General features: G+C 38.7%; 1 protein-coding gene across 16 annotated transcripts in view; it reads left to right on the top strand.

The window, feature by feature from the left end:
• DLGAP2 (DLG associated protein 2) overlaps nt 1-26,078 on the top strand; it is a 457,096-nt gene that overhangs the window by 187,046 nt on the left and 243,972 nt on the right. Inside the window, exon 1 of one of the 16 annotated variants that reach the window (XM_027892455.1) lies at nt 20,914-20,934. The exons of the other annotated variants lie outside the window; for them this stretch is intronic. The gene's annotated coding sequence lies outside the window, so the exon portion shown is untranslated. Of the gene's footprint in view, nt 1-20,913; nt 20,935-26,078 lie in introns of those variants that run through there. 16 annotated transcript variants of the gene reach the window in all.

Here is a 26,078-nt window from a genome sequence, read left to right as displayed (position 1 = left end):
ATTGAAAAGAACCCAAAATGAAGCTAGTCCTTAAATGATTCAGTAGTCTGCTCATTTTGAGGTATATTGCAAATGGGAGACAAACTGTGTATTTTTAGAGGAGGAGGTAGGAGGTAAGCCTTGTTATTATATCTGGTATGTTCCTCATCCTCCAGTTCTAAAATTAAATCCCCGGATGGGATTTAAACTGGGTGCCTGAAGCTGGCTGTAAAGATCAGAATTTTTTAGTCCTTCTGGATGGAATTCATTTCATCCACTGCTGGTACAGTGGAGATGTCTGCATATTGAACTGATTCTCTCTGCCTTCTTTTGTAATGAATGTTGATAAATAGGTGGGTTTAGGTCTGCCTTGTTTCGGGTATGTGCATCAACTTGTATGAATTGTGCCCTTAAAGGGACTGTTTTCTCCCTTCACTTTGAGACAATTATCTTATTTCTAATTTAATGCAGTCATCTACATTTGATGATATGAATCCCATTTTATAATGTTTATTGCATAATAAAAAATGACTGCTTCACAAAGTAAATTCAAAATCTGGTACAGTAGCTTAGAAAAGCTGCTCAGTCCAAGGTCATTGCTGAATGATTTAACTTCTTATTCTATACACTGCCTGTCTCACCTAATGAATTATGTTTAACTGCCCATTAGTCTTGCAGAATACATTGCTTCTCTCCCTTTTTCCCTTTTAAATTAATCATCACATTCACAGATAATATTCACAAATATTCACAAAAATATGTAGCCATGGAAAAATGTTGCATTCAGAATGGGGCCAAATATTTTGAACCTAAATTTTCACAGCAGGATTGCAAAATGGATGTGATTTCTTTTCATCAAAAATCAGATAAATACAGCCACAGCACAGTTATATGCTATAGGAGGCCCTATTAGAAGGTCAGTACTTTCAGACAATTATTTTTTCCTGGAAAAAAGGTAAACAGGATGTTTCCTGTTGTGACTGTAGGAACACATTGTGGTAATTCAGAGATCTGTGAAAAAACTTAGCCTTGAGTACCACTGTTTCTACAGTGACTGATGCAAGTAACAAGTGCTAAAACTATACCTATGATCTCGGACAGTGGGCTCCTGCAATATCCTCCCTCCTTTTTTTCTGCAATGTGGTGTGATGAAGTCTCCGAATCTCACAGCAGTGTTTGCATTTTCATTAGTCAGAGGATAAGAAACATGAATAAGGTTCACTAGAGGGACAGGAAAGTATATACTTCTCTTCCCACAACTTCCTAACTGAATTTCCATCCAACAGAGATGTGGAATTCTATTTCCTCCTGTGTACCCCTATGGCTTTTTTTTCATTCTTTACACTTCAATCTTTGCTCTCCCTGATAACTGGGTTGCATTCCTGGAAAGGAGGAGTGTGATAGCAAAATATCTTCTGCTGAAGAAGACTTTGGAAGAGACCTATTTTCCTGTTTATTGGATAAAGACCACCCTAGGCTGATACAGGAAAGGTAAAACCAGTTCCCTTGCTTCTTACTCATCAAGTCTGTGCTATCAATGCTAGTTGCCACTGATACTGAGATTGTATTGCTGAGTTAAAGGATTTTAGTGTCTTAGAGTCTGAGCCTGTCTTGCTGGGCATGTATACTTCTGAGCCTTTGAATGGAATGTAGGCTGTGAGATACTGTTCAAGAAACTGAAAATGGCAGCAATTTTAAGCATGTGCACAAAAAGGGCTTTTAATGCAAATAGCTGACTCTTTTCATAGTAGTTTTGTGATACTGCTAATATAATGGTTACCAATGTGCAAAGTAGGATTTTTCACTTTTTGTCTATAAGTTTTATTTTGTCCTGTATGCTTATTCCATTTTTCTACCAGAAAATCTGGTAAAGTAGGATCACTCTTATTTTCTTATGTATAGCAAGAGAATTCTTTATACATACAAATCCTAGGCTCAAAACAAAATAAACTTCTCTTAAGTATAGTGTTTATTGTTAAAAGCCAAACCCATCTTGTTCCCAAGTAGTTAATACTCACGAACCTTCCTTTTATTTCTGATAATAAAGAACATGAATACCTCAGTGATGTTAATCACATTTAGATGGTTAATATCAATATTCAGGCCCTAATTTAAGCTAAGGTGGTTGGACCACGTGACTCCAGAGCACCTTGCAGTCTAAATGGTGATAGTCTATAACTACTACATTTCCCTTTTCTGGATTTTTGTGTCTTTTTGTTTTTATTCAACACGTTTCTCACCCCTTTTGGATAAAGTAGTTCTTTAAACCTGGTAGATGATTGCTTTTATTTTCAAGGCAAATCTCTGGCAGCTGTTGCAGAGTGATTTATAATATCTATGTTTAAACAGTGATGCCTAATCATTATAAAATGATCCATCTGGGTTTTTATTCTACAGAGGGGACTTTCTGTGCTATGAAAAGATACAAAGCATGCGACACAGATATTTCAGTATGAGAACATAGCAAATGCTCTGTCTTAAAGCTTCCTAGATTTTTGATCTTCCCCTAAGCCTTAAACAGCAGCATATAAAGCTTACTTATGGAAACTCTTAAGTTGCTGACACAACTGTCCTGTTCTTTATTTAGGGTAAGATTGTGCCTATCGGCATAGCCTTGAGCAGGAGGGTGATGTGTGAACTGCATCATTGTAATGCCAGCCTGGGGAAGCATGGCAACTCAGATTTTCCTCTGAATCACATTTTCTCTTCTGCTTCTTCCTTGCTCTGAGGGAATTGTAATTTGCTTCTAGAAGTCAGTATCTCTGTATGGTGGTGCAGCTGTTCTAGGCAACAAGGCTGGAAAAAGACTTCAGTCTTCCCTCTGTTCCTCCCTATGTTCCTTCTGCTCACCTGTTTCAAAGGAGATATAGCTAGGTAAATAGTCTGGTTTACTGCTACACACTCAGGCCTAAAATTTGGGTGGTTTGCACAGGGCTCTAATTGCAGGGTTCTTCCATTCTCTCCTGCGTGGGTGCATACTTACAGACTAAATCTTACAGAGAAGTCTCCAGATGTGATATGCAGCCTAGAGAAAATAAATAGCATTTTATTTTGTCTCAGTCATTCAGGTAAAAGAGGACTGATAATTTGGATTTTTTTATCAGTCCATGAACTTTACTTTTCTTTATCAAATAACTTATAGTTTTGTATAGCAAACAAATTTAGTCCTAATGCAACCTGAAAGAAAATCTGTCAACCTGTAGAACTGTATCCTTTTGCTGCTTTGAGTGGAAGTTTCTTGACAGTTTACTTGGTGACATCAATCCGTGAAGGTTTGTTCTGCCGTTACTGCATGTGACCTTTATGCTGTACATATCTATGCAAAAATTCTTCACCCCAGGCCTAAGTATGACCTACTGTTGCATCTGAGTTTATCCTGATTTGGTGCTGCAGTACCAGTCATGTAACTGTGTGAGAGTGTTGGTGAGTAAAACACATACATGTGCCACTCCTTAAAATTCTCTTTATAAGTATGTACTAACAGATAACACTATATGACTTCTGAATGGCAGGAGCAAAATGTGGTGAAGAACAAACCAAATAGCTCTTCTTTTCTTTTCCTCTGCTGATGGAGTGTGGGACACTAATCAGGTGCAGTATCCTTAGCCAGGGGAGGTACTGCTGGAGCAATGCTCTCCCTGCTTTTCCTTTGTGCTCATTCTTGTAGGGGCTGTGATCTTACATACCTTCTTGTTTTCTCCTTTGAATTTTCATTATATGTAGCCACGTTTATGTTTAGTGTGTTTTTTATTTTCTTTATTGTGCTCTAAAAGCAATCTATGGAGCTCTCCAAGTTGCACTCCTTTAGTGGCCAGGAGCAGACCATTTGCACTGTGTGCATCGTCTCCCCGGGCCTCAGTGTTATACTGAGTCTGTTCTGTCAGTACAGATGGAACACACAGAACTTATTATTGTTCTGTGCTTTTACTCTCAAGGATCCCTTCTAGAGTGCAGACTTTATTATAACCATACTGAGCAGTTACCCTACCAAAATTCTGTAAGGCTGCTCTTGACCACAGCTGGTGTCATCATTGCCAAGAGCCAACTTGTACTCCTGCTGTAACGGGGGAAGTCCATTACCTTTGCAAATACCACAGTCTAGACCTCAATATTTTATCTTATGGTGAATAATGATCATTAATGTCTTTACATTTTGTTGTGATGAGGAAGCATGATGTTTGTTTTACTACAATAAGAAGATGAAGCATAGAAACATTTAGAATAAGCCTCTTGTTAAGAGCTACAGGAGGCCTGTCAGGATAAAAAGCCCCTACAATACACATGTCCTGGCCAATGTCCCCTGCAACTATTCAAAGGATAAGCAGAAGGCTACAATAAATTGTTATGTGCTTTCTAGTTTGATTGTGAAATAGACCTGATTCAAATATTTTTTCAGCGGTGCTACATTTTTATACTTAGGCATCTTTTTTTCAGTTTGAGGTCATTGCCCTAATGGGGTATCAGAAAGAACAGAGAATGTATTGTATTAAGAGAATTGCTATGAAAATCTGTGTACCGATTACAGATTTTTTTACAGAATATGCCATGGTAAAGTTACCCATAAGAGGGTTTGCATGAAGCATCCTGACATGAGTGTGCTGGTAGTATGACAACTCTTTCCATCTTGCATGCTGGTTAAACCACTTTAAATGTGCTGGGTTTGGCTGTTCCCCTTTTTTCTTTTTCATTCTTTCTTTTTTTTCTTTTTTTTTTAGTTTATAGCTTTCTGAAAGGAAAGCCTGTTTTTAAAGGTATAATAATCTCTGGAGGGATCTACCAGCTCAGGAAGTGAAATGATTGACACCATATCTCAAGGCATTGCCTGCTGACACAGCCCAGAAAGCAGTACATCCTTTTTCTGAAATGCCGTTGGCATTGCTGATTGCTTTGTGATCACTGTTAACACCTAGATTCCTATCAGCCACTTCTTCCCTAACCATATATTCTCCTTTTTTGTATTGGTGAACATGACTGCACTTTTCTAATATCAGTACTTTGCCTGGTCTCTGTTGAATTTTGTCTTCTCAATTTTGACCACTGAACTTTGTCAAGATCACATTGAATTCTGATGCTGTCTGGCAAAATGCTTTCTATCCCTGCAGCAACATGAATGCAGTTCCTCTGACATAGTGTAAATCATTGTTGAAAATACATTACAGTTCCAGATTTGGGCCAGCAGTGAAGATGTTCTCCAAGCTTGGTGACTCCAGGTTTGACAACTAACAGTTGATAATGGCAGGAAGGTTTGGGACTTTTTTTCCCAAAGTTGTGGTTCTCTGTTGTAGTGGCTATATTCAGGTTATAATTAGCAAGATTGTTTATTAAATTTGCAGCAGTATCACTAATCCTATTACACTCGTTCTTATACTTGCTGGTGGCAGACATTGACTTTACTATGATTGGCAAATTCTTACTGGCTGCTTATAGAGATTGTCTTATATTTTTTTTATAGCTTGCTTTTTAGATATTTTTCAATATTTTTACTTTCAAACTTATTTTAATATGTTTCTTATTTCCTCAGCCTTTCTTTGTCCCAATAGATAGAAGAGGTGTGTTTGCTTTTCTGCTGCTTCCTCCCTGTGTACTTGAAGGTGATCTCTCTGTTGAGACTATATTGGCTAGTTAGAAAAGTTCTCTAGAGTGATTAATTCTCTGAAACCTTATATGTTTACCTTTTCTACATATTTTTCAGCTTCCTTTCTTTTCCCGCACTACTATTTGCACTGCAATTTGCTTGGTAGCTGATTATAATTAATTCTTCCATGTATGAAAACTGAAGTGTGGAACACCTTAGCCGTCTCTGTGTATCATCCATATTTATGTCTTCTGTCCAATTAAACAGTGGTCTCTTCCTTTCTTTTTTCTTCCCATGACTGACTCATGTATTTATAGACTTTCTTCTCATTGAATTTTGTGTCTCTAGCTAATTGAAAGACATTTTGCACCCCAGCCTTTTGATTTTCATCCATGTGGGGCAGGTAAACTATCCATTATGATTATCATTAATTATGTGCTTTTGTTTCCACTTCTATAATGATTCTGTTTCTATTTTCAGGTCATTAAAGTACCCTACTGATGCAGTTAGAATGGTGTCTTCATATTTTTCCTACCTACACTTCAAAAGGGGTTTGCTTTTCTGTATTCAGTGTAGTTTCTCTCAGTAGGTAGTAGCTCTCATGGTGCTCATTTATCCTTTACATTATCGTACTGAGAGATCTTACTGTGGGTTTATTTTTTCCTCCTTTATTCTGCTTTTTAACTCAGAACAAGGACTTCAAATCTTTTTTTTTTCATATAGTAAACCTCATCATTTCACAATGACCCCATATTAGCTCCACACTGCTGGTTGATTCCACTATAAAAACAAACTTACAACTGCTCCTCCCCAGTACCACCTCTGGAAACTTCCTGAACTTTTACATTAAAGATTTGATTAATTACATGTTGTAAAAAAAAAAAGTTAAAAAATCCCCAAACCCCTACCTACTCCTTGGCAATGACTCTGTTTTCTCTTGCTAGGTATACCCTAAACATTCAATTACTAATTAGGTCTTCCTAAATTTCAGAGTAAGTCTTCTAGATAAGATATAGAATTCAACACCTTCTTGCCTATGCTCATTAAAAAGCACTTTCACTGTGTCTCTGTGATATCTATGATGTTTTCAGATGCTTTTATGTTTTCCTTACTAGTACTCTAATAGCTGGCATATACCAGAAAATTCAGGTGAAATTCTGTTATTCTCAATTCTAATTAGACTTGTATTTAGTAAGTAAATCTGTTTTGAAAGTAGCAGTGGACTTCTTGCAATGACTAACTCTCATACTACTGTAGTAGCAATACTTCATTCAGCCACTCATGTCCCAGCTAAAATCTCTTTCTGCTTCCCATCAGGTACTGTCACTTATCTCTGTGTTCTTTATGGAGATTCTTGAGATTCCATTTCCCTTGGGACTGAGATGGATTTTACTTGGCTGTTATATTTTACTAGGGCAAGGTGCCGTTGTTCCTGGGTTTTAGGCCTAATATGCACATACAGTCAGTTTGTCTGTCTATAAATCTTCCCTTCAAAAGGTTAAGGTATGTGTGTAGATCCTGAGCTATTGCACATCTGACAAGACAATGACATGAGGGACTGCAGAGTGCTACAGATAGCCAAGTGGGAGCAATGTACATGTAGATAACCTATCCTGTTCCTTTGGTGACACTCATAAGATGGCCGTGTAAGAGATGGCAGGACACCACAAGTAATGAAAGTTGGACAGAACTGAGGGCCGAGGCAGGAGGTACTGGGACAGCTGTATCAGAGTCATCAAGTAAGGGTATAAAGTCAGCAAAACCAGAGCCAGTGAGGAAATGGAAAATAGAGTGGGCAGTTTATTTGGGAGGGATTGAGGGTGCTAAATGAGAATAGCTTGGGAGGAGGGGAAAAAAGGAGTAAAAGGTGAAGCAAGTCATCACTTGGAGCTGTTTGGGAGTACCTCTTGAGCAGCTTGTTCATGATCAGTGCAGTCTGTGGCAGGACAGCATATCTCTTGCTGCTGGGTCTGTGATGGAGTCTGACTGGCTTCATTGCCTGGGAGAACCAGGATGCTCTCCCCAACACCAGTGAGGGAACTCCCGTAAGAATGGACTGAACTTCTTAACAAAACCCTTGCAGTCTCACTGATCACAAAGTAGTGGAGATTTGTGGGTTTTGTAACTACAGTTAGGCAGCTAGGGAAGGGGAAGAGACACAGATGTGATCCGATTGACAGAAGGACTTCCATCTCAGCTCCAAAGTCAGCTGCAGAAGCAATAGGTGTGTGCCCATGGGCCAGTCAGTGCACAGTACTGGCATATGGCCAGGCAGCAACTGTTCAGAAGTCTGAGAGAAAGACTAGGATGAGTTTAGTGAAATATTGGTAAAAGAGGAATGGAAGGAATTGCTACGTGAGGGACTGCGTGCACACAGAGAACCTAGAATACAGTAAAAGGTATGTAAGGAGTCAGGACATAATTGAAAACAAAAACAAACAAAAGCAAAACTCCAAACAATCAAACAAATAAAAAACCACCACCACCACCCCCCAAAAAAAAAAAAGAAAAAAAAAGGGAGGAAAATGCTTATGTAGCCCCTGCTTATGAAACAATGTAATTCAAATCCCCATGGATTTCCTCTGGCGTGTTTTCGGGTGAAGATGAATTATTTATTTAGCTTCCTTTTTCCATAGTGAATCATCCTAATCTTCAGGAACATAGTCATCACAAACTTTAGACTTTATCTGTGATAAAAATACCACTTTCCCCCTTGCTTTTCTTTCAAATTTTATCTGCAAATTATTTCTATTGTTCTGACTCTGCACTGATAAAATAACATTCTTATTCTCACAGAACTAACATCATCTGCAAATTATCTCCTTTGTTCTGATGTCTTTTCCATGTAATGTTCACTGACTTCACTTATGATAGGCAATCTTTGTGTCATTCATTTGGGTAAAGAATGTTGTATGTATATATCACAGCTCTCTAGAGCTGTTTTTGTGCAGATCCCAGCTGAAACTTTCTATTGTCCTCTAGTGTGCTGTGTTCACAAAAATAAAAACAATTGGCTAAATAAAATTTTCTTATCTAATCCAGTGCTTCACTTCAAATAATTTTCTTTTAGCTCTTAAAAGAATACATTCCCTACTCATACATCACTGGAGTTGCTTTTCTTGTAACCCTTTAAAGACTTCTTTATCTGTTTGTTCTAAACAACAGTCATCCTGGATGAATCACTAATAATTTTCCAAGTAGCTGTAGATATTCAAGTAATTCTCCTTGTTTTCTTTGCAACTTGGTAGAGCAAATTCTGCTGTTACAGACAAGACTTGCTGAAATTTATTAGTGAAGTAGAAAATAAAAGATAGGACATAGTTTATCTTAAACAAAGTTGCTTTTTTAGTCTTTTATTTTACACAGTAAACATTTTTTACTTTTTCTTAGAGTGCACTACAGTTAACACAACAGCTCCATATACCATTGCCTTTTCAATGTACAAAAATGGATTTGATATGTCTACAGATGCAGTTTCTCCCATCTATATTAACATCTCATTTTTGCTGGCTAACTTCCTATGATACTTCGGAAAAGCTATGAGAAAAATGTTTATATTATGAATAAAATATCTGAATATTCATGTCAGCTTTTATGAGGAAATGTCAGTACATATTTACATATTTGTACTATAAACATGATGTTTTATTTCTTTGTAGACTATATATGCAAAAAGAATCCCCCTCTTTGAAATTCTTTGTAATACATTAATTAAACTTATTACTAACTTTTTTTATGCTCCTTTGTCTTATAACTGTATAAGATCGACTTAAAGTTATGTAAGGCATTCTGTATAGCAGTAAAAAAAAAAATCTCAGTTTTTAGTGTGGTTTGTGAGACATATGCTGGGATCCTCTAAGGAATGTTCACTTCCCAGTAACATGAAATGCCATTTGCTAGCTCAGTGGGAATTGCCAGATATCGAATGTGAGGCCTGCCACTCGTTCATTTTTACATTTTGGACCTTAGGATTGTGTCATATGGGGGAGGAATGAAAGTGAGAGAATGGCAGAAAAATGCACTTGCAGGAAGGAAAATTATATTTCTCTAGAGACAGTGGTATATTTTTAATTGCAGCTGTTAAAAGCACTTCTCTGGCATGATAGGTTTGACGTGATGCCTTGCATCAAAGAAAACTGGTTGTACTGCACCCTCTGCAACCTGAGAGAGGCAGTGGTTGATGCTGTCATAGTCTTTTAGGTCTTCATGCCTTCCAGGCTTGAGCAACTCAGTTGCTTTGTGTAGCTCCTTGCTGCTCTTTGCCACCTCTATAAATATATCTGCAACAAAAGGAGAGCTGAGGAGAATCTCCATCCTTTATTTGATGCAAGGGGAAACAGTGACAAAGGATGAGGAAGAGGCTGAGGCACTTAATGCTCTCTTTGCCTCAGTCTTTTACAGTAAGGCCAGTTGTTCTCTGGGTACCTGAGCTGGAAGACAGGGATGGGGACCAGAATGAAGCCCCCATATTCCAAGGGGAAATGGCTGGCAAACTGCTACACAACTTAAACACACTCAAGTCTATGGAACTGGATGGGATCCACCCAAGGGTTACTGAGGGAGCTGGCAGAAGAGCTCGTGAAGCCACTTTCCAGTTAGCCAGCAGCCCCGGCTAACTGGGGAGGCCCCAGTGGACTGGAATCTTGCAAATGTGTGACATCCCTCTGTAAGAAGGATTGGAAGGAGAATTTGGGGAACTACAGGCCTCTCAGTCTGACCTTGGTGCTGGGGAAGGTCATTAAGTAAATCATCTTGAGACTGGACTTTAGTAAAGCCTTTGACACCATTTCCCGCAGTATTTTCTTGAAGAAACTGGCTGCTTGTGCCTTGGACAGGTGCACTGTTTGCCAGGTAAAAGTAAATGATAAATGGCTGAGCCCAGAGAGTGGTGGTGAATGGAGCTACATCCAGCTGGTAGCTGGTCATGAGTGATGTTACCCAGAGCTCAGTGTTAGGGTCAGTCCTGTTTATTAGTGATCCGGGCAATGGGATCAGGTGCACCCTCAGTCAGTTTGCAGGTCACACAAAGTTGGGTGGAAGTTGATCTGGTGGAGATTAGGAAGGTTCTACAGACGGATGTGGACTTGCTGGATTGATGTGCTGCAGTCGATTGTATGAAGTTAAACAGGGCAAAGTGCCAGGTCCTGCCTTGGGTCACAACAACCCCATGCAGTGCTACAGGCTTGGGGAAGAGTGGCTGGAAAACTGCCCAGCAGAAAAGGACCTGGGAGTGCTGGTCGATAGCAGTTGAACATGAGCCAGCAGTGTGCCCGGGTGGCCAAGAAGGCCAATGGCATCCTGGCCTGTGTCATCAATAGTGTGGCCAGCAGGACCAGGGCAGGGACTGTCCCCCTGTGCTCAGCTCTGGTGGGGCTGCACCTGGAATCCTGTGCTCAGTTTTGGGCCCCTCACTACAGGAAAGACGTTGAGGGGATGGAGCATGTCCAGAGAAGGGCAGTGAAGCCACTGAAGGGTCTGGAGCACAAGTCTGATGAGGAGCAGCTGAGGGAGCTGGGATTGTTTAGACTGGAAAAAAGGAGGCTCAGGGTGGACCTTATTGCTTTCTACAACTACCTGAAATGGGGTTGGAGTGGGATGGGGGTTAATTTCGTCTTCCAAGTAGCAAGGAATAGGATGAGAGGAAAGGCCTCAAGTTGCACCAAGGGGAGGTTTAAATTAAATATTAGGAAAAATTTCTTCAATTAAAGGGTTGTCGAGCATTGGAACAAGCTGTCCAGAGAAGTGCTGGAGGCACCATGCCTGAAAGTATTTAAAAGATGTGTATATGTGACTCTGAGGAACATGGTTAGAGACTTGGCAGTGTTAGATTAACTGTTGGAATGCATGATCTTAAAGGTTGTTTCCAGCTTAAGAGATTGTAGGATTCTGTGATGGGAGGCAAGGGTAGCTCTGTTAGAATAATTTCTATATGGAAGCACCAAACACAGCATGTGTGTAGTGGCATATACAGTGCTGAACCTTTGAACAAGGGAGAAATGGTGTAGTTCTGGGTTAACAGTTGGACTTGATAATGAGAGGTCTTTTCCAGCCTAAATGATTCTAGGAGTGTGTTATTGTGTGTGCACAGTGCAAGCACAGGGTAGGGGAAATTTGTCTTGCCTATGCTGTTGTCTCTAGGTATTTAAACAACTGTGTTATTACTCTAGATAGCATGAACAGTGAATGGAAGATCATTACATGAACACTTTAGAGGAGAGGAAAGTGAGTATGTTATATTAAAGTTGAAATATTTTGAATGAATAGATTTCTTGTCCAATAGTGCTCTGGTAACTAGCAGGAATATGAGGTGGGGTTATGAAACTTAGCACCTGTCAATTTTCCTACAAGCCTAATATAATTTAATGACCATTCTCTATGCCATTTTAACAAAACTTGAATATCATGATTCCTTTTTTATAAAAGCCTTCTTTATTTCTCAGCTACTGAAATCTAATATATTAATGTCCTCTCAGATGATTTGTAGCAGTATTTGTAGCAGTATTATTAGCTTTTCTAATGACAGATCAAACAAATAATTTTAATAAGATTACTCTTGTAGAAGGATGTGATTTTTCAGCAAATAGGACCGTGAATTTAATTTTCTGGAACCTGCCCTCCTAACCTGAAGCATATGCTGCTAGGCAGCACATCAGCTTTCTTCATGCCCCTTCAGAATTGCAAAAATGGCACTAAAGACAGAGTGGGTAGATTTGAGACCTAGCCTTTATTCAAACAGCAAGAAGCTCTTATGTAGCTTTAATAATTAACATTAATATAACTATTAATCATTTATTTCTTAGACCTCTACAGTGTTTTTGACTTTATTTAGTTTATGAATTTAGAAGCAAGTAACCACCACTGATAACACGAAACTAAGGAAGGAATTTTGCTTTCCAGTATTTTCCTTAAGACACTGTCATGCCCTACCTAGCTTATGTACAGGTTTTCAGTGAAGTATCACTTATTGAAAATTTTATTTAGTTCTCTGTGAAAACGTATGTTAGAGCATTCTGACCCTTACACATGTGAGCATAACATTTGTATTCCCCAATGACCACTTGTTCACATTCAGAAAAATCACAGTCCTTTCTCTAACTACTTGTTGAACAGTAAACTGTCAACGTAAAAAAATAAAAACGCTTGATGGTACCCAATGGAGACAAAACAGTGGAAGCACTTATAAAAACCTTTGAGCACAAGGCATTGTTTTATGATTAGATTTTAAATGCACTAGAGTTTTGTAAAACATACCTAACTGTTCACACACAGTGCTCTTTTCTCCAGCTTTGTAGAGAAAGGAAAATGCAGCCACTTTTTTATGTGAACTTTTATATTAAGCCAGACTAGCTGACTGCTGTTTTGTGAGAGAAAGAGTGACAGTTTTGAATGACTAGCAGAAAAGTAGCCAGCACTTATCTAGACTAAGGGCCGAAGGGTGAGACATAACAGATTGCAACAGCCTTTTGCAGTTTATTTTTTTTTTTCATTAAAGAGGCACAAGTTCATTTCCTGCTCCTCATTTTCTACCTGAGAAAATTCTTTACAGAAGTGACAGAGCAAGGTTGCAATAGAAACAGTAATAAAAATATCACTAATATATAGGAACCTTCTTGGTGGATGGTAAAAACATGAATTTGCTTTGATAGTATTTAATGTATTTCAGGTTTTCTTATGTCTGTACCTTTACTAAAAGTTGATTTCCATGAATGCTTATTACATATGCCATGACTGGGGAAAGAATAAGAAAAAATAAAGAAAACTACCAGATTCTGAAATTGTTGACCTTTACCTAATGAAAAGGAATGATTTCTGTACCAAGCTAGTTCAACCGTGTTTCAGAGTTGTGCCAGGCTGGAATGCTTTTCTTTGTAGTAGTCATTCAACTGCATGAACTGGTGTGTCCATCCTTGTATCTGTGCTCTTATGGAACAGGTTTCCTGAATAGGGCTTTTCCCATTCAGGGATGCTTGTTCTTACTATAGAATCATAGAATGGTTTGGGTTGGAAAGGACCTTAAAGATCCTCTAGTTCCAATCACCCTGCCGTGGGTAGGGACACTTTCAATTAGACTGGGCTGCTTAAAGCCCCATCCACTGAACACCTCCAGCTTCTCTGGGCAACCTGTTCCAGTGCCTCACCACCCTCACAATATAGAATTTCTTCCTAATATCTAATCTAAACCTACTCTCTTTTAGGGGTAGATTTTTCAACCAGTCTCTTCTCCAGGTTGAGCAATCCCAGCTCTCTCAGCCTGTGTTAATAGGAGAGGTGCTCCAGACCTCTGATGGTCTTTGTGGCACTCCCCTTGACTTGCTCCACACATCCTTGTCTTTCCTATGCTGGGGGCCTCAGAGCTGGACACAACACTCCAGGTAGGGTCTCATCAGAGTGGAGTAGAGGGGGAGAATCACCTCCCCTGAGCTGCTGGCCACAGTTCTTTTGATGCAGCCCAGATACAGCTGACTTTTGGGGCTGCAGGTGGACATTGCTGGGTCATGCTGAGCTTCTTGTTACCAACATGTCCAAGTCCTTCTCCTCATGACTGGTCTCAATACATTCTCCACCCCACCTGTATTTGTGCTTGGGATTGCCCAAACCCAGGTACAGGACCTTGCTGAGCCTCATGAGGTTCCCACAGGATCACCTCTTAAAGTCCCTCTGGATGACATCCCTTCCCTCCAGTGTGTGGATGGCACCACACAACTTGGTGTCATCAGCAAACTTCATAGATTTTACAGAATATTCTGAGTTGGAGGGACCCACAAGGATCACTTAATCCAACTCTTAAGGAATCGAACCTGACACCTTGATGTTAGCACCAAGCTCTAACCAATTGATCTACTTTCAGGGTCCAAACATGCTGAGGGTGCACTCAATCCATTGTCCTCACCCCAGCAAAGGTATTAAATAGCACCAGTCCCCACACCAACCCCTGAAGAACATCACTTTTCACTTCTTACATCTATCAAATCCATGTCTCTCCAGTTTAGAGATAAGGATGTCATGTGAGACAGTGTCAAATGTTTTGCACAAGTTCAGTCAGATAGCATCAGTTGCTCTTCCCTCATTCACCAGTGCTGTAACACCATCAGGCCCACAGATCCGTCTCATCAGGTCCCACAGACTTGTGCACCTTCGGCTTCCTTAGGTGATCTTGAGACTGCTCTTCTCCTACAATGGGCAGTTCTTCATTCTCTCAGTCCTTGCCTTTACCTTCTGTGACTCAGGCAGTGTGGCTGGAGCACTTGCTGGTGAAGACTGAGGCAAAAAAAGTAATTGAGTACTTCAGCCTTCTCCATGTCCTGGGTAACCAGGTCTCCTGTATCCTTCCTGAGAGGACCCACATTTTCCATAGTCTCCCTTTTATCACCGGTGTACCTATAGAAGCTTTTCTTCTTGCCCTTGACATCACTTGCCAGATTTAATCGTATCAGGGCTTTAGCTTTCTTAACTGAACCCTGGCTGCTCACACAATTTTTCTGTATTTGTCCCAGACTACCTGTCCCTGCTTCCATCCTCTATAGGTTTCCTTTTTGTGTTCTGAGTTTGTCCAGGAGTTCCTTGTTCACCCACACAGGCCTCTTGGTGTTTTTGCCTGACTTCCTCTTTGTTGAGATGCATCCCTACTGAGCTTGGAAGAGGTGATCCTTGAATAATAAGCAGTTTTTTTGGGGCCCTCTTTCCTCCAGTGCTTTATCCCTTGGTATCCATGCTCTACCAAGCAGATCACTGAAGAGGCCAAAGTCTGCTGTCCTGAAGTCCAGGGCAGTGAGCTTGCTGTGCACTCTTCTCACTGTCCTAAGGATCTTGAACTCAGCCATGTCATAGTCACTGCATCCAAGGCTGCCCTTGAGCTTCACATTCCCCACCATCCCCTTCTTCTTGGTGAGAACAAGTTCCAGCACAGCAGCTCTTCTCACTGGCTTCTCTATCACTTGTCGAAGGGTGTTACCATCTGCACATTCCAGGAACCTCCAGATTTTCTTGTGCCCTGCTGTGTTGTTGCTCCCATGAAGACCAGGGCTTATGAATATGGCTCTGCTCCTATCTGTGTACAGAAGGCCTCATCTGCTTGGTCTTCTTTGTTGGTTGGCTGTAGCAGATCCCCACTATAATGTCACCTGTCCCTGCTCCCCCTTTAATTCTGACCCAAAATTCTTGATTGGCTCCATCCCCAAGTGCAGCTTCATGCACTCCAGCTGGTCACTGACATAAACAGTGATCTCATCTCCCTTGACTGTCCTTCCTAAAAAGCCTGTATCCTTCCATTCCGGCATTCTAATCACAGAAGCCATCCTACTACATCACCATGCGATGCCAATAAGATCACAGCCCTGCAGGTGCACACACATCTCTAACTCCTCTTGTTTATTCAACACGGTGTGTGCATTTGCACAGAGGCACTTTAGTTGGGCCCCAGATGAAGCTGACTCACTGGCTAAAATGACTGCAATATGTTTTCTCAGGAACTATGAACTACCACTGGTTAGAAATTATGATTTGTGTTAACTAGTCTACCTTGTAAGTGATAGTAAGTACATAAGATATCAGAGAATTAGAATGTTACTTTAAAAGTAGTCTTAATTTGTACAATAAATATGTTCTTTATTCCCAAAGAAAAATGACAGCATCATGTGGATGAAGTCTGTCTCAGAGGCAGTTTTATTCCTGTTGCTCCAGTGAAGTACTAATCAGATGACTGACAATAACAGAAGCAAAGTACCATTTTACTCAGTAAACATAAATTTATGGTTGTATTGTCATATGAAGATAAGGCTGCACGTTTCCCACTTACCAGGTAGAAAAGAGGAAGTAGGTAAAGGAAAAAGAAAGATATAGTTTGCATACAAAAATGCATAGTGAAGATCTTTTTTTTTTTTTTTCTTGCAGATATGGGTTGAAAGTACTCCAAAGGACAGTTAAGCTCTAGGGAAATATTCTAAGAACAGTAATTTAGAGATTCTCTGTTCAGTTTACTATGCTTTTTCAACACTGGTTAAAAAGTACTTTGAGATCACTAAAATTTATCTGCAAACTAAGGGATACAGTCAAAGGCAACATTTATGTCTTCTGTTCTTGGATCAAACTGTAATTAATACCTGGTATATATCAGCCATTATGTTAAAATTCTTCTGCTGAAAATAGTGGCTTTGGTGACTTGCTGTAATTTACTGGTTCAAAATTAGGTTTATGCTGAACATTTCAATACCACATTGTGTTTGAAAAGCAACCAAGTTGTTTAATTAGTGCTGGAACTAATGAATCTATCTTATAGATTCATGACCTCTGTTCCTGTGTTGCAGTAGCCTGGTTCTCTCTCCTCTTTTTCCTTATAAATAACCTTCCTCCCACCCCAACTAATATCTTTACTTCCTCTGTAACATCTGCTAAGCCTCCCTGTTCACAGTATGCTTGGCTCTCTCCCATGTCCCCTAAATCCCAGCTGCTGGGGAAGGAGCAGCTTGTATAATAGCTGATTTCAACATAATACGTGTGCTGATTGAGAGATCGAATTAATCTGATAGTTGCTGAGTTTTTGGCTGCCTTTTCCAATAGGGGTCTTATGTTGGGTTTTTGTTTTCCTCTTTCCAGATGCCAATATTCTCAGATCTCTTAACAACTTGTCTTCTAGGTGTCAAGCTCCCTGTTGAAATGCAGAACAGGGTGGGGGTGGAGGGAATAGTGCATAGGAGAGCCAGAGAACTGCCAAATGGATGGACAGTTCAGTCCCATGTATTTAACCTCCTTACTGAAACAAAATGTAAAAGGAGAATGAAATGGGAGCAAGAGAGCAGCTTGCATGTGTGTGTCCTTGTCCACAAATGGAGTCCAAATTAATGGTACCAACACTATTCTAGGGTCTCCTCAGTATTTCTGAATTTTCTCTAAAGTAGCCTCGTTCCTCCCAGTCCATCTGGACATACCTACAATACACCCTTCTCGGATCACTCAAGTGACTTCCCCTACCCATGACCATAGTCACATATCTTCTCTCTCACAGTGACCCTACTCCCTCTAAGCCCTGTCCCCCGTCTTGGTCCTGGTTTCTACCCCAGACTCCCTGTTCAACCCAGAAACTACCAGACCTCTGATTCCAACCTTTCCACCTCCACTTCTCCCGTGGGTCACACCTAAGCTCCATACACATCTAACTCTTTTCTTAGCCAGGTCCAGGTACTTTGATTTACATGGATAGGTCTGAGCTCTTGCATTGCCCTTACCTTCTGGATTTGTTCCCAATAGTCATTTGGACCAACTTGTTGGCTACTGTGACAGCTAAACATATCCCTTCCCTTGAACATATCCCTCTCTTGCTAACATAGATATTGATGTCAGAAGTGATTTTTGCAAACAGAGAGACGGTTCACAGAGCAGAAATCTGAGCTGGAGTAGCAGTGAGCAATTGAGCTTATAGGGCTTCTGTGGTGACCGAGAAAGAGGTCTTACTTTATAAGAGAAAATATAATGGCTTGACGAGTTTTACACAGCAAGGGGAAGGCCAAGAAGGGATGTGATTGCTTTCTATAAATATTTCGAGGAGGTAAACAGCAGGAATAAAGACAAGTGTTATAGTGTAAATGATATTGCCAGGAATATATCAAATATATCAAAAATATCCTACCTAGGTTTGGGTGGAGTTTGTCACGTCATGAATAAGACTGGGAGAGGCTCACTCTCAACAGCCCCAGAAGTCTGGTGTTTGGGGAGTACCACTAGCACACCAAATTTTTCTCAGTAATGCACTGCCTTGCTGCACACTCCCACGCCTGCCAGAACCAGGTGGAGTATTCTAGATGCTTTTTAACAAATGCCTTGAACACTAATAATAGCGCTTTACTTTGTGGCGTCTCTATCTATTAATGTAACCTGCTGTCATCTTTGCCTTCTTTTCCAGCAGCTGTGAAATTATTTGATGGTTTTAATTATTTTTCATAGTAACCCCCAAATTCTTCTCTTGATTAGCTTCCTAGATGAGATTTCCATTTAGTACATATTCTCTAACTTGGTGTTTGGTTTCCCTGCTAATTATCTCACATTTTTTTCTGTATTAAGCTGCATTTGCCATCTGCTCATCCAGTCACAAAAAATAATGGAAAACCTTTTGAATCCTATTGCATTCTCCTAATTACTGTCTCTGTCTCCAGTTGTGTCATTACCCACAGATTGGAAGATCTTGGGCCAAATAATTGGCAAAAAAAAGTGCGATTTCTTTGATTTTGGCTGAGCAATGCTGATACACACCGAGATCTTGATCTTTCACTTCCTACTATTGTGTATTTTAAGTTCCCCATCTTTCAAAAAATAAACATCTGAGTCACACTTCTCTCAATTTTCATATGCAGTATTGATGCTGCATATCCCACAATTAGACCATATTCCTACTGTGAATGAGTATTTCATTTAGCTGTGCTGTGCTTGTACTCTCTCTGGGGAATTCACATGAAGTTAGTTGCACTTCCAAAGATCTTCAGTGTTTCAATAAACATGAACTGAACAGTCATTTATGGCTATGCATATGTGAATGTCTGCAGATGTTTCCACTATCAATGCTTACAGCATTAGAAAACACCCAAACCAACAATACTTGAGTTCTCATATGTATCTTTTTTTCTTTCTCTGGATCTGTTGATTCTTTTTCTCACCTTCTCAATATTTCTCTTTGTCATTTGGGTGTAGGTACTTTTTCAGCCTTGCACTTAGATTCTGTGATGCTTGTTACTTCTTGATACTTGTTACCTTCCTTGGTGAAAAAATATGGTTATTTTGTGAGTTGATTATTTCTAGATTCTTGTTACCAAGGTCTGTCTCACAAAATTCATTCTTATCCTTTGTTCCTGTTTGTATATTTGTGTCTCTTTTCCTAAACTCTATATAGGAAAATCTTTCTTTCATGATGGACTCTTATTTCCAAATTAGCTGAATTGGATTTTTGGAGCTATTAAGCTATTACAGGATGGAGACCTACCATGACAACTATATAGAACTGTTTATTTACACTGTGGAAAAAATGTTTCATATAAGCATAACCCTTGTAAGTTGTTAGTTTGAGCAGTGTAACTAAGATATTGTGGCAAGGAAATGAAGCTGTAGATTTATTGCAACATTTGATCTTGTGCATCAGCAATAATGGTATCCTTTTCAAGGGAGTTTTTAAAATTACGCTTTGGCCTTCTAGTTAGCTGGAATAACAAGCTGAGGAACAGTTTCAAAAACACCTGAATTTCCTCAGGGCTACCAGTTTGTATTCCTAATTATTTTTTCAATAGCAAGATGCCATTAATCTCCATTTTTCTGCTCAACTAAAAGAAATTTCAGTTGAATGGTAATTGTAAGCATTGCATTCAGTGCCTGTAGTATGAGGAAAAGGTAGCTTGGGAATTTACCTAAGGCTTTGTTTGAGAGATTATTTCTTCTTCCCTCTGAAATTTAATTTATTTTTTTCATATGAATACTTGTCGTTTACAATGTTAATAATTTATTCATGCTGCATTGCCATTATATATATATATATAGAGAGAGAGAGAGAGAGAGATCTCAGTTGACAGAAATTAGGGTGAAGAGGATGGAATAGGTATCCTTAAATTTCCTTTTCTTTATTGTATGAGTATTTGAGGATCTCCTGATCGAGGCCAACTCCAAAGCAGGCACATTTTAGAAAAATATGTAAAAGAGTACTTTGTTCTGCTGAAATAAGTGTTATTACTTAGGTGTTAATTTTTTGTAGGTTTTGCATACCATCTAATTATGTGAAAGCACATAATTTCCCATCCAGAATTTATTGTTGTGAAAAATCATTTGATTAGTTATTTATTATAATGCTATAGAACCAGATGAAACTAAAATTACAATCCTAGAGAAAATCTTGTGTGCCTTCAGAACATGGAAAAATAAAAAATATGTGTAGAAAAGTTTTATGAATATTCTCAAAGCATTTAGATTCCTTTGGGTAGTTTAGATAATTAGATTAATTTTTGCTGGATTACCTTGGAAATCATGAAGCTAGGCTATACAACTTAAACTGTAAAACTTTGTATAAGACAAAGCATTTCTAAATTTAACAGAATTATGTCATTACTGTTTCATCATACAATTAGTTCATGAAGGCTGTGTAGTTATGTAAAGGACCTGAAATATTAATGAAAAATTATATATAGGGGTGCTTGCTTATGTTTATATTCCATCTTAGCCAATGTTATGGTTTAGTGCTTTTCAACCACTCCTGAAGTCAAACAGACTTGTCTAATTATATCATCCAATAACTCAAATGTTTTAAATAAGAAAACTTGGATAAATAGTGCTGAAAAATAACTATGATAAATCATTCTTTTTTTTTCCTAAGGGAGAAGTATTAAATCGGACAGACAACTTATTTCACACCTGTGTGTGTCTCTTTTCTGCTGATTAGTATCTCAGTGATGTTTCTGTGATTAGGAGAATTTAGCATTATAAACTAGTCATTTATGACATTTATTTATGACTAACTTGTGTATAATTATTTAGCATTTGACTGTTCAAAGTTGGATCATAACTTTTTCATTGCTTGTCTCCTGCAAGTAATTCAATATTATTTCCTTGTTAATAATAATCTCTTTAGTTTTAAATTTTCAGAAATTTGTCACTTAATTACATCTTGCAAATAATTTGATGGAGGTCGGTAAAGTTGTGGAAAGATAGTGTGTGTGTTTATAATTTCTAAATTCACAGGCAGTCCTGCAGATAACCTTACTTAGGTGACTGTTTAGGGGTCAGTCAGCAGTGTTTAGTATGGTTATCTAAGAGAAAAGGATGCATTAACAACAAACTTCTCATGATTTAAGGAATTTTTTCCATTTTAAATATTGTGTCAGGAAAACAAACCAAGAGTGGCAGTTTCTTGGCATAGACTTCGAACACTTTCTCATAAAGAGAAACTACTCAGTCTGTGATTTTTCATTTTTGTATGTAAACTTGCTTCCGGTATCTTGTTAGAGATTAGAGAACACTGCTTATTATTCCAAAATTGAAAGAGACAGTTTCAATAAAAATTTTATTTAATGAATTTGGAAGGGGAAAAGAGGTGATTCTAAAGAATAGGGAGAAACTGATACTGCTTTAAACTCAGTCAACTAATCTGAGGAATTATGGGCATTTAATATGGACTGGTGTATTTTCTGGACTTCTGCTTTTTCATTGTCTCAAAAGGGATGTGTAGTTATACAACTCCATCTTATATTTGACACAACAAAACATTTATTTTCCAAAAGGCAATAAAATTCAGATGGGACTATTAGCAGTATCCTGCCCTTAGGCTAGATTGGTCAATGGAAGTTTGCTTCAGTGATGATAATGCCAGTGATTTGTACTTAGTTAGCTGAGTATATTGTACATTGATTTAATCTTGAGAATTTTATGAGGGTTTTAATATCTTAATAACATTGTCTGAAATACTTGCAAGGCTTGTGCTGAGATTCTAATTTTGATGATGTTTTAAAAATCACATAAAAGCATCCTATGTGAATTTTGGTGTTTGCATTTCAGGGTCCCCGAAGTTTCTAAGCAACATATAGAGATCGGTGATGCTTAGCAGTTACAATGGTGGCATAGTGCATGTTAACAATTTGTATTTTGACCTTTCAATGCTTGTGCATAGACTCCTAATACTGCAGATCTGGACTTCCTTGTAGCCAGCTATTAAAGAAATCACCAGACCATTACAAAAGCATAAAGGAAGTGAAGGTCAAATCACTGGCAGTGAAGGCCAGCTTGCTGCAGTAATATAAAAGGTGATGCTGGCTGGAAGAGGTACACGTTGCTGTGTATGTGAGGCACAGAAGAAAGCAAGGAGACTCATACAGTTAAAAAGAAATAGTGATTTTTAAATCTGCTGTTAGAACTTTGCTTTTGGTTATTAAAAGTTGAATTAATGAGGGTTTCTGCAGAAAGATTAGACTATTTTTCAGTCATTCAGTTCCATATCTCACTTTTAGCTTAAAGAAATATTTTTTGCACTCTCAACTCCTATTTCTTTATTCCAATTCTACAACTTCTTACCGATGGATTTATCAGTAGTTCTGAGTAATGTTCATTTAGTTGCAACTGGAATTTTGGGTTGGTTTTGTTTGTGAATGTTGATAAGGAAATGTTCACTATGGAAAACCATGAATAAAAAGTTTCCAGATGTGCTCAATTTTACACTTTGTTCTAGCCTAGAGGTCAGGATTAGTACTTCATCAGAACAAGTTAAGTGCTTGAAGCTGAAGTTAACAGTTGTTTTACAGAAAACAACAAACACTTTTTTATCTTTCCCTGTTTAGCTCATCAGAAAGTTTCTATTACCCCAAATAAATCTTTAATTTCCATTGTAAAAGCTGAAATTAAGCACTTGTTATTTTGAGCTTAGGTCTGAGTCCTGCAATGACCTCTTTGTGCCTTCGTAATGGTTATGGTAGAGGTCACATTTATCATCCAGTGAGATGGAAGTGTTTGAAATCATTACCACAACAGACTTTTATTCCTGAGAATGTTCAAGATGGAAAAGAAAGGATATTTTCTGTAAGTTCACTTTTAAATTTCTCCAGATTAGTTTTATTAACATTTATTTGATTGGCAACAGATGCTATATAGCATAAACAAATTTTGGTTTAATTTCTTAAAATCAGTTTTAGTGTTTCACACTAAATTTGTATTTTGTGTGTATTTGCTCACTCTCTTCTGAAGGCAGCATTTCTGATGGAGAGCACAGACTATATGAAATCTCTGATCCTGAGATATGCAGATATATTTAGAAATGTCATCAGATCTGAAAGACTGGTCAAGGCAGAAATCCTTACAGCTCAGTGCTCTTGTAAACAAACTTTGTTCCCCTGGCTTGTATTTAAGAAGGAACCTGCAGTGGATTCTTTCTCAGGACAGTGGAAAAATATAACCAATCAGACCTTGAGCTGCTGTTGGTAGATAATGCCTGGCACATCAGAATTTGCTGCTTTAACCTCCTCAAGTATTCATTGAACATGTGAGATCACCACATATTTGGGACTGGACCAGGTCAAACCTTTAGTTGTGTATCACAGTCTTTTTATGTTTGAATGCGCTCTCATTAGGACCTCAGAAGTGTACCTGCAGCAATGAAAGCTGAATGCACACTGGACTGCATCTGTACAACTAGTAGGTTAAACTTAGTGATCATTCCCCTCTTTTTGGCACTTCAGGTGCTGCAGTTGGAGTAGGGCCCAGTTCTAGCCCTTGCCCCCCACCCTCCCTCCCAGTATAAAAAAGACACAGGCAAATTGGAGTATGTCCAGAAAATGGCCACAAAGAGGAGCAGGATACTGAAGCTTATGATGCACAAGGAGACACTGAAGAGACCTGAATTTGTTCAGCCTGAAGAAGAGGAAGCTGAGAGGAGAACAGAGCTAACTGCTGTCCTCAGCTGCTTAATGGGTCATTACAGCCAGATGGAGCCAGACTCTTAATGGACATGCACAGTGTAAGGACGAGAGGGAACAGATAGATGTTGCAGCAAGGGAAATTTCAATTAGATTTGAGGTATAAACTCTTCCTGGTGCGGGTGGTCAAACACTGGAACAGTTGCCCAGAGTGACTGTTAATTTTCCTTTCTGGTGGATTTTCAAAACTTCAGTGGGCAATGTCCCTAGACACCTGATATTACTTTGAAGTTGGCAGTGCTCTGCATTGAGGGATGAACTCTAACAACCTCAGGATGTTTCTTCCAATCCATGCTGTTCTAGGTTGATATATATTACTGACTTTATATGAAGAACTTCATTCAACAGTCTTGCCCAGATATGGATACAACCCCTTCCAATGGTTCTGTATTTTTGTACACCCTTTGTATTTCAAATTACCTCCTTCAATTTGTTTTTTAAAGTCAACTCCCTGCTCTGTTTAGATGCTTTTGAAATCTCATTCCTATATGAGAGCAAAGAATGAGAAAGGAGTGGAAAAAATCAATTTAACCTTTAGTGTACCAGGGTATCAGAGTATGTGATCTTCTGTATAACTGTGCTGCCCATCCTATATTTTTGCCATCTTTCTGTTTGGTTCTTTGTTGTATCATGCTCAACTTGGATTTGTACCATTTATTTGTTCTTATGAGACTCTGAGATTATTCATGAAATCTCTTAAAATGAGCAAAGTGAAAGAAGAGAGAGAAAAAAATGGACAGAAAGTAGAGGAATGATGATAGATAGCCTGGGTAGTTTTGCCGTTAGTATACTTCTGACATTTGACCCTGAGCTGAACTCCAATGTCACTCACATTGGCTTCAGAGGGGTTTTAGAGCAAGCAAGGTGTAAACTGTCTTCAGTTTTGTATTTCACAGCACTCTCATAGGTCGCCTCTTGCACAATTTTTGATCATCACCTTTACCCTCTTTGGTATTTTTCAATGTGATTAGGGGATTGCAAGCTTCTTAACCTTGGCTGTGAGGGACCTGACTCACTTTAACCTTGAACGTCAAATATGAGAAAATGAGAAAAAAGGAGGAGAAAGACATGTGTATTTGCTCTTTATAAACACATTTTCTGCGTTTTTTTTTGGACTCATTTGGGATATTTGGACTCTCCACTTGGATACTGTGCATTTGAAATGCGTATCAGAAGTGTGCTAAAGCACATCCTTTTTATCACTGTGTTTATGACTGCTCCTCTAAAAAGAAAGCATTTGAGTTCAGATCACCAAGAGAAACATTACCTCCTCTTTTTATTTCTCGAGTGGCTAATATTTTGCTTTTTATTGCTTTAGTTATTTTTGTTTTCCTATGGAAATATTTGATTGTCTGATCTCCATAATTTTTTTTTTCTGAAATCTCTTTTGGCTTGGTTAATGCATGTGTAATGTGTAAACTCCATATGGAGAAGGATCAGATGTGCAAGTACTATGAATGGGTTTTGGCATTGCTTTGAGCATGAACCTTATATTTTTTATCTGGGGAAAATAATGGGCTCTTAGTGGTTGCTTTATGCATTTGGTTGGATGTCAGTTCATTTGCTCAAAAGGATGCAAAGTTTGATGCCAGGTTAGTCGATTTTCTTCTGCTTTAGGCTGATTCTATTTTAATAATGGCTATTCTGTATTCTATTTTTATTTCAAGTTCTTTCAGTATCTGCCCTCCTCAGGACTACTCATTTCCACTGCCCTGTCTTTCCCAATATAGCCCAGCTCCTAGTCTCTCACAGGACGCTGGGTTTTTTTCCTATTGTATTTTTCCTATTCTTCAAAACTTTATTAGCTATTTGTTTTTCTTAACCCCAAGGCTCGATCCTGGGCAGTAAAAGGCCTTTTGTTATAAATACCACAGTCAAATGGAAGTATAGAAGAAAGCTGAAATTGTAAATGAAAGGGAATCTCATCTTGAGAGAGGTCATAACAGTAAATGATCAACAGTGAGAGGCAGGCAGGCAAGTAGGCTCTGATACTCAGCAAGAAGTGCTTGTAGAAATAGTTTCAATGGGAGAAATACATTTATTGGTTATATCCCCAAGAGCTCTAAATAATTGTTGTTATTACGTTTTTCAGCATGTTC

Source organism: Empidonax traillii, unplaced genomic scaffold, assembly GCF_003031625.1.
Source record: "Empidonax traillii isolate 1590-97213 ecotype Southwest subspecies unplaced genomic scaffold, ASM303162v1 scaffold352:size1026972, whole genome shotgun sequence".
Classification (NCBI taxonomy): domain Eukaryota; kingdom Metazoa; phylum Chordata; class Aves; order Passeriformes; family Tyrannidae; genus Empidonax; species Empidonax traillii.
Note: the sequence above shows the minus strand (reverse complement) of the source record. Positions and strands in the feature narration are given on the sequence as shown.